The sequence below is a fragment of the Gopherus flavomarginatus genome, chromosome 18, assembly GCF_025201925.1.
Source record: "Gopherus flavomarginatus isolate rGopFla2 chromosome 18, rGopFla2.mat.asm, whole genome shotgun sequence".
Lineage (NCBI taxonomy): Eukaryota > Metazoa > Chordata > Testudines > Testudinidae > Gopherus > Gopherus flavomarginatus.
Window position 1 is genome coordinate 11,826,861 of NC_066634.1, and position 8,375 is coordinate 11,835,235.

Here is an 8,375-nt window from a genome sequence, read left to right on the forward strand (position 1 = left end):
TCTATTTTAAGCAATGATTGTCTGCCCAGAAGGGGTAGACCTCTGTTTTTTTGTCTTTCAGATAATCAGAGAAAACTGATGCCAGCTAAACAGCATTCAACGTACCATGCATTTACTGGCACAATAGAAATTATGTTTTGTGTTCTATGTTCTGTCTTGTGGTGTTTGTCTTGTGGCCGGAATTTTTGTGTTTAATATTTTTATAAAATAATCTAGTTTAAAATCAAACAAAAAGGTTAAATTAAAATGCAGATACTTGTTTTGTTCAACTTGGAATACAAAGTGTTTAGATAAATCAGAAGAATGTGATATACTAAAGTCTAATGCATTTCCTTAAGTAAGGAAAAGAAACTTTATTGGTCAAATTGTTAATTGCAAAAATTGTTGTTAAAATTTGCGTACCAACAGTCTTTGAAAGCAAGGACATGAAAAGTTAACCCACTCCCCATATTGTACATGGGATCTTTCTGGCTACCTCAGATTTCTAGCCAGAGGGCTGGGGATGGTGAAGGCTATTGGACTAGAGGTTGTATTGAGTGAACTCCTCAAAGTGGGTGTGCTTGTCCTGGCTTGTTGCTCGAAAGCTCTGTAATAAGGTTATTTTAGTAAAAGGGTGTGTGTGGCATATATTAAATAATAAGACTAATGTACTGTATAATGACAATGTGTAGGTGTTCATTGTTGGGAAAAAGGTGTATAAGTAAAAAGTGAAAGTTTCCTTTGCAGGTTAAAAGAAGCCAAGAAGGGAAGAAGCACAAAGAACAGAATGAATTAACTGAAAAAATAAAATAAAATAAAATAGCAAGCTCAGGCTATAGATAAGACACTGACTCCATTCAAGGACACTGCTCACAGTTAAGACTTGGTTAACAACCAGGAAAAGGAGGGCTTGAATTTGCCCATGCAGCTATGAGATCTGAAAAACACTGCCAGGCACTAATGAAATGTGTTAAGTTTTTTTTCTCACAGGTAAGGAAGCGCTACCCAAAGACCCTAGCAGCCCTGCCACTCCTTGGAACCAGGAGACGGGATTGATGTAAAGGTCCACCAACGAAAGACTGCCTTGGCTCCATGCTGGAAAGGCCCTTAAGTCCTGATGACTACCAACACCGCTGTGAAGTACCAAAGACTGACTGCTTGGACCCAAGATTCTCACTGCAAAAAGACCCCTCCACATTGGGAGAATTCTCCTACTGATGATTAGCCTATTTCACCTTCTAGCTCCACTGTGCCTTCTGGACAGTAGGGAAAAAGTACAAGGTGAAGTGCTAGTAGCCTCTCCCTTATCCACTGACAGATCTACTGTGCCTTTGAATTTTTCTAGAAAAAGCAAAACCATTACAGGCTGATGTGCTAGTAACCTCTCCCCTATATGATGCTGCACCAAGACTGTTTTGGGAAAGAAGAAGGAACACTCACTCCACTGAAATTGCTAAAGTCCAGGAATTCCTGACTAGAAAGGGCATTAAGAACTGACCCCGGTGAAGAAACAAAGAATTGTACACTGGCAGAAAAAATTTGTGGGACCCATGCTTGGGAATGTGGTATTGATTGGATTTTGGGGTTTATTCTACAGGCTGTGCCCTGTGTTGTGGATAAATTCTTCAGCATGTATTGCTCTCTCTAATTGGATTTTAAATAACAAGTACCCGAAGAGTTTGTTCTGCCACTGGAAATTTTACCTGTATTGAAACCATTCCAGTGACTAATAATGTAACCCCCTCCTATGCTATTAATGTCAATGCCTTTTAAAAGTACCTGAAAATAGTTAAATGACAAATGTAATATAGTACTACACCAAGGAAAGATGGTATTAAATATCACTGAGGCTGGGAAGGCATTGCAGTGGGATCTAGTATGTTTGGAGATTCAGAATTTCCTGAATGACCAGCTGATGGCCATTTGGAGTGATCTTGAGTACCAGACTTGGCCCACTGCCCTTACAGACACATCAGGAGTACCATCTGATCTGTGGTCATGGAGATATACTAAAGACTTTCTGGGTGGAAGTGTAAACATTTACAGTGCTCCTTCCAAGCATTTGGACTGGGGGGTGTGGGCTTCCACATACCGAATCCTGACGGGTCCATGGGGAGGATGCACATGGGACTGGATTATTCACCGAAACATCTGGGAAATTAGACCACTTGGTATACCTAACTGATTTATAGTCAGTGCCCCAATCCCTTAGTTGTCAGACAAACAGGATTCCACTCTTTTGTCCGTGCACTCATTCCTGGATTGTGGGTGGCTAAGCTCAAGAGAGCAGTTGTAAATATTTCTGCAGAGCTTGAAAAAAAACCGCTAATGCATTAATAGACGCTTTCCAAAAGTTGCAACGAAAGACTGATGAAGTAGCAGAAGTAACTTTGCAAAATAGACGTGTGCTAAATGCCATGAATGCTGAATTAGAGAGGGGCTTGTGCTCGCATTGGGGAAAAATGTTGCTTTGCTGTTAATCACTCTGGCTTAATTGACAAAGATTTACAAGCTATTAAGAATGTTGTTGTTGTTTTCCATGCTATATCTCTTGATCACACTTTTAGTTTTAAGGACCTCCACTCAGACCTTGGGTCATGGTTTACTAGCCTCCCCCGTACAATTGTTAAATGGATATGTGTCCCAAGAGTCCCATTATGGTCCTCCAGGGACAAAGGGGGGATTGTTAGGCCTGAATAAAGATATAGCAGACAAAACCAGGTATGCCAACCTGACCAAAGTCAGGCTAACAGAGGTTTGTGGGTAATCCCTGAGTGGAAAACACTGAGAAGCAGCAGCATGTCTCACAAGCGCTGGGAAAAAGTGAGATAAGAGAGAAGCTGCATTCCTGGCATAGTACCACATGTGCTGTGTTCGGGCAGCTCCTTCGAAGAACTGATAAGAGTCCTAGTTTCCCAGCCTCCTTGTTTTCGCTCCCTGGTTTTGTTCTTTGTTTGTTTTTAACTCCCCTACATTTCTAACTTTAGGCATGCATGTATACTAAAGGTGTCTAGTTTCTAGTTGTTAGAAGAAGGGGGTGGGTTGCTCCAGTGAATAATTTATGACGCGACAGAACTGTCTACATAGGCTTATACTAAGATGTAAAGAGCAGGCTGGTTCTGTCTGGAGACGAGCTGCTCTCTATTGATGCGTGCACTTGTCAATAAAGAGCTTTTGATCGGACCTTGCTGGTGTTGCCTGTCTCTCTCGCGGTCAGACAACGAACTTTGCCGTCTGGGTTAGAGTCCCTGACATAAGTATAATCTAATATCTCATTGAAAGGTGACAGGGTCAGAAAGAGTTAATTAACTCACCTCACCGACTGACCTGACCCGTGGGTGAACCTTAAAAACTGGTTAACAAGATATGTAAATGAACAGAGCTTTGAAATGCAAGTCTGCAGTGTTAGAGGTAGAAGGGGAGGTGTTTGCTCAGGTCTTGTGATGTCAGCAAACAAGTCTTGTCTATTGCTATAGTTTTAATTCAAAGAGCAAAAAAAGAATATTAACATTTATGATGATACTTGAGTGAAATAGTATTATTGTCTGTGTCTCTTTGAAGGTTGTGGTAATCTGTATCTGAACTGTTTGATGGATGTACTAATTGCCAGGATGTTTGGAAGAAGAGTTAAGCCTATTGTTTTCTCAGGCTGAAAGGCTGCTGGAAATGTTTAAGAACCTGGGACACGATCCTTCTTCATCTCAGATCTGCTTTGGGTTTCACGAGGGGGAAACCTTAAGCCACAAGGATTGAGATCCCCAGTCATTGACTGGAGCCACCCTGAATATGGACATTGGATTATAACCTATGGACTATTTCTAAAAGGACTTTTGGCAACTACAAGCTCATCTCTACTTTGTATCTGAACCTCAAAAATTGAATTCAAGTCTATATGTCTATGAATCTTTTAACCAACACTCACTCTCTCTCTTTTCTTTTCTAATAAATTTTAGCTTAGTTAATAAGAATTGGCTATAGCATGTCTTTTAGGTAAAATCTAAGTTATAATTGAACCTGGTTATGTGGCTGATCCTTTGGGATCGGAAGAATCTTTTCTTTTATATGATGAAGTAAGATTTTCAGGAATCATCATCATATCTAACAGGTGTGTCTGGACAGAGGCCTGAGGCTGGGTACTTTAAGGGAACTGCGTGGTTTAAACTTCTAAGTAACCAGTGAGGTACTACAGAAGCTGTTTTGTGCTGGCGTGGTAAATCTAAGTATTGAAATAACCAGCAGCGTTTGGGATTTGTCTGCCCTGTTTTGTTTGCAATTCACTCTGATTGAGTGAGCTGAGCTGGCTCCCACGGGCAGCACCGTCACACCTACAGCCAGGCTGCAGAGGTCCGGGGGATCTTAGGGGCCTTGGGGTGCACAGATACCTATGTCCAGGCCATAGCGGTCCCTGGGGGGCTTAGAGAGTTTGGGGGGGACACAGATACCAATCTCCATGCTCTAGGGTCCCATGGGGGCTTAGAGGGTTCGTGGGGGGCACATATTCCTACATCCAGGCTGTAGGGTTACCAGGGGGGCTTAGGGGGTTAGTGGGGGGCAAAGATACCTACGTCCAGGCTGGAGGCATCCTGGGAGTCTTAGGGGATTTGTGGGGGCCAAAGACACCTATGATGTCCAGGCTGTAGGGGTACCAGTGGGTTTTAGGGGTTCGAGTGGGCACAGATACGTATGTCCAGGCTGTATCGTTCCCAGGGGGGGTTAGAGGTTTCGTGAGGGGCACAGATATCTACGTCCAGATTGTAGATGTCCCGGGAGGGGGGGGTTAGGGGGGTTGTGGGAGTGCAAATACCTATGTCCAGGCTGTAGGGGTTCCTGGGGGCTTAGAGGGTTTCTGAGGGGCGCATATACCTACGTGCACACTGGAGTGTCGCAAGGGGCTTATGTAGTCTATATGGGGAACAGATACCAATGTTCTGGCTGTATAGGTCCCTCGGGGGCTTAGGGGGTTTGTGGGGGGCACAGATACCTAAGTTCAGGCTGGAGGGATCTCTGAGTGTCTTAGGTGTTTGGTGGGAGGCACAGATACCTACGTCCAGGCTGCAGGGGTCTCGGAGGGGCTTAGGGTCTGTCACGGAGTGTGGGGGAGTCCGGTCCTGCACCCCTCTTCCTGGGACTCACAGTGACTCTCAGCCGGCCAGTAAAACAGAAGGTTTATTGGACAACAGGAGCGAAGGATACAGCAGAGCTTGGAGGCACAAGCAGGACCCCACAATCAAGTCCTTCTAGGGGTTCAGGAAACTTAGTTCCCAGTTTGGGAATCCCTGAATTCCAACCACCCAGACCAAAAGCGAAACTGAACTAACCCAACTCCCTCCAGCTGGCCATTTGCTGTGTCCAGCTTCCCGGGCAAAGGTGCTGACCCCTCCCCCCGCCTAGCTCAGGTTACAGGCTGAGCACGTGTCCGGTCCTAAAGTCACCCCCTGCTCTCCCATCCCCCACACAGACAGTCCCTACTCCATCACAGTAATGCCCAGAGCATTTCCCGCATGGAGCCACAGTGACACCGTGTGGCCACGCACGGTAACGCACAGAGCATTTCCCGCATGGAGCAACAGTGACACCATGTGGCCACGCACGGTAACGCACAGAACATTTCCCATATGGAGCAACTGTGACACCGTGTGGCCAGGCAGGGTAACGCACAGAGCATTTCCCGTATGGAGCAACATTGACGCCTTGTGACCACACCAGCTAATGGACAGAGCATTTCCTGCATGGAGCAACAGTGACATCATGTGGCCATGCAGGGAAATGCACAGAGCATTTCCTGGATGGAGCAACAGTGATTCCATGTGGCCACGCAGGGTAATGCACAGAGCATTTCTCTCATAGAGGAACAGTGACAACATGTGGCCATGCAGGGTAATGCACAGAGCATCACGCCTATGTAGAGGCTGTAGAGATCCCTGGGGGGCTTAGGGGTCGTGGGGGGCAGAGATAGCTATGTCCAGGCTGGAGACATTCTGGTGGGCATTAGGGGCTTCATGAGGGGCACAAATATCTACCTCAGGGCTGGAGAGGTCCCTGGATGGCTTAGGGGGTTGTGGTGAGCATAGATACATACGTCCAGGCTGCAGGGGTACCAGAGGGACTTAGGGGGTGTCACGTAGTGTGGTGGAATCTGGCCCTGCACCCCTCTTCCTGGGACACACAGTGACTCAGCCAGCCAGTAAAACAGAAGGTTTTTTTGGCCAACAGGAACGAAGGATACAGCAGGGCTTTTGGGCACAACCAGGACCCCTCAATCGAGTCCTTCTGGGGGTTCAGGAAGCTTAGTTCCCAGTTTGGGATTCCCTGAATTCCAACAACCCAGCTCCAAACCAAAACTGAACTAACTCCCTCCAGCCAGCCCCTTCCTTTATTCAGCTTCCTGGGCAAAGGTGCTGACCCCCTCCCAGCTGCCTAGCTTAAGTTACAGGCTTAGGTCCTGTCCCTCACCTAAAGTCACCCGGTGCTCTCCCATCCCCCACACTGACAGTCCCCACTCCATCACAGTAATGCCCAGAGCATTTCCCGCATGGAGCAACAGTAACTCTGTGTGGCCATGCAGGGTAATGCCCAGAGCATTTCCCCCGTGGAGCAACAGTGACACCATGTGGCCATACAGGGTAATGCACAGAGCATTTCCTGCATGGAGCAAGAGTGACACCGTGTGGCCATGCAGGGTAATGCCCAGAGCATTTCCTGCATGGAGCAACAGTGACACCATGTGGTCACGCAGGGTAATGCACAGAGCATTTCCCTGCATGGAGCAACAGTGACACCATGTGGCCACACAGGGTAATGCACAGAGCATCGCACCTACGTGGAGGCTGTAGAGATCCCTCGAGGGCTTACGGGGGTTCGTAGGGTCACAGATATCTACATCCAGTATGGGCGGGACCCTGGGAGAGTTAGGGGGGTTGTGAGGGGCATAGGTACTTGCGTCCAGGCTGTAGAGGTCCTGGTGGGGATTAAAGGCTTCCTGGAGGACAGCTATATCTACGTCCTGGCTGAAGGGGTCCCTGGACGCTTAGGGGGTTGTGGTGAGCACAGTGATCCCTGGGGGTATAGGGACTTGGTGAGGGGCACAGATACCTATGTATGTCCTGGAGGGGTCCCTGGGGGGGGGCTTAGTGGAACTGTAGGAGACACAGATACCTACGTCCAGGCTATAGGCATTCTGGGGGGGCTTAGGGCTTTGGGGGGCACAGATACCTACATCCAGGCTGGAGGGGTCCCGGGGGGCTTAGGTGGTTTGTGGGGAGGGGCACAGATATGTTCATCCAGGCTGGAGAGGTTCCGGAGAGGATTAGGGGTTTTTGCGGATGGCAGAGATACCTATCTCCATACTCTAGGGGTCCCGGGGGGCTTAGGGTTTTTTGGGAGGCACAGATATCTATGTCCAGGTTGGAGTGGTTCCTGGGGGGTTTAGGGAGTTCCTGGGGGGCACAGATATCTAGGTCCATGCTGTAGGGTTCCCTGGGTGGATTAGGGGTTTTCTGGGTGGCAGAGATACCTACGTCTAGGCTGTAGGGGTCCCTGGGAGGCTTAGGGGGTTTGTGGGGGGCAGAGATACCTACTTCCAGGCAATAGGTCTTCCAGGGGGAATTAGTGTGTTGGCGGGGGACAGATACCTAGGTTCAGGCTGGAGGGTTCCCGGGGGGGGGGGCTTACGCCGTTTGTGTTGGGCACAGATATCTGCATCCAGGCTGGAGTGGTCCCTGTGGGGGCTAAAGCGGTTTCTGGTGGGCACAGATAACTACCTCCAGGCTGGAGGGGTTTCTCGGCACTTAGGGGTTGTGGGGGCACAGATACTTCCATCCAGGCTGGAGGGTCCCTGGGGGGCTTAGCGGGTTCATGTGGGGCACAGATACCTAAGTCCAGACTGGATGGGTCCAGGGGGGGCTTCTGGGGTTCAGGGAGCACAGATGCTTATCTCTAGGCTATAGGGGTCCCTGGTGGGCTTAGGGGGTTTTGGGGGGCCCTAGATACCTAAGTCAATGCTGTAGGCGTCCCTACAGATGCTTATGGGTTCGTGGGGTGCACAGATACTTATGTCCAGTCTGGAGGGGACAGGGGGGGTTGGGGTTTCATGAGGGGCACAGATACAAACCTCCAGGCTGTAGGAGTCCCAGGGAGGCTGTGGGGGTGCAGATACCTACATCTAGTCTGGATGGGTCCTGGGGGTTATAGGGGGTTTGTGGGGGGCACAGATACCTAGGTACAGGCTGTCGGTGTCCCGAGGAGATTAGGCGGTTCACTGGGGGCTCAGATACATCCAGGCTGGATGTGTCCCGAGGAGCTTAGGGGGTTTGTGGGGTGCTCAGACACCTGTGTCCAGGCTGTAGGGATCCCTGGGAGGTTAGAGGTTCGTGGGTGTCACAGATAGGGACTTCCAT

General features: G+C 48.6%; 1 long non-coding RNA gene across 1 annotated transcript in view; it reads left to right on the plus strand.

The window, feature by feature from the left end:
* LOC127036617 (uncharacterized) overlaps nucleotides 1-1,464 on the plus strand; it is a 220,049-nt gene extending 218,585 nt beyond the window's left edge. Inside the window, exon 3 of the long non-coding RNA XR_007770195.1 lies at nucleotides 1,404-1,464. This is a non-coding gene — a long non-coding RNA (uncharacterized LOC127036617). The remainder of the gene's footprint in view (nucleotides 1-1,403) is intronic.
* Nucleotides 1,465-8,375: the final 6,911 nt, after the last annotated feature.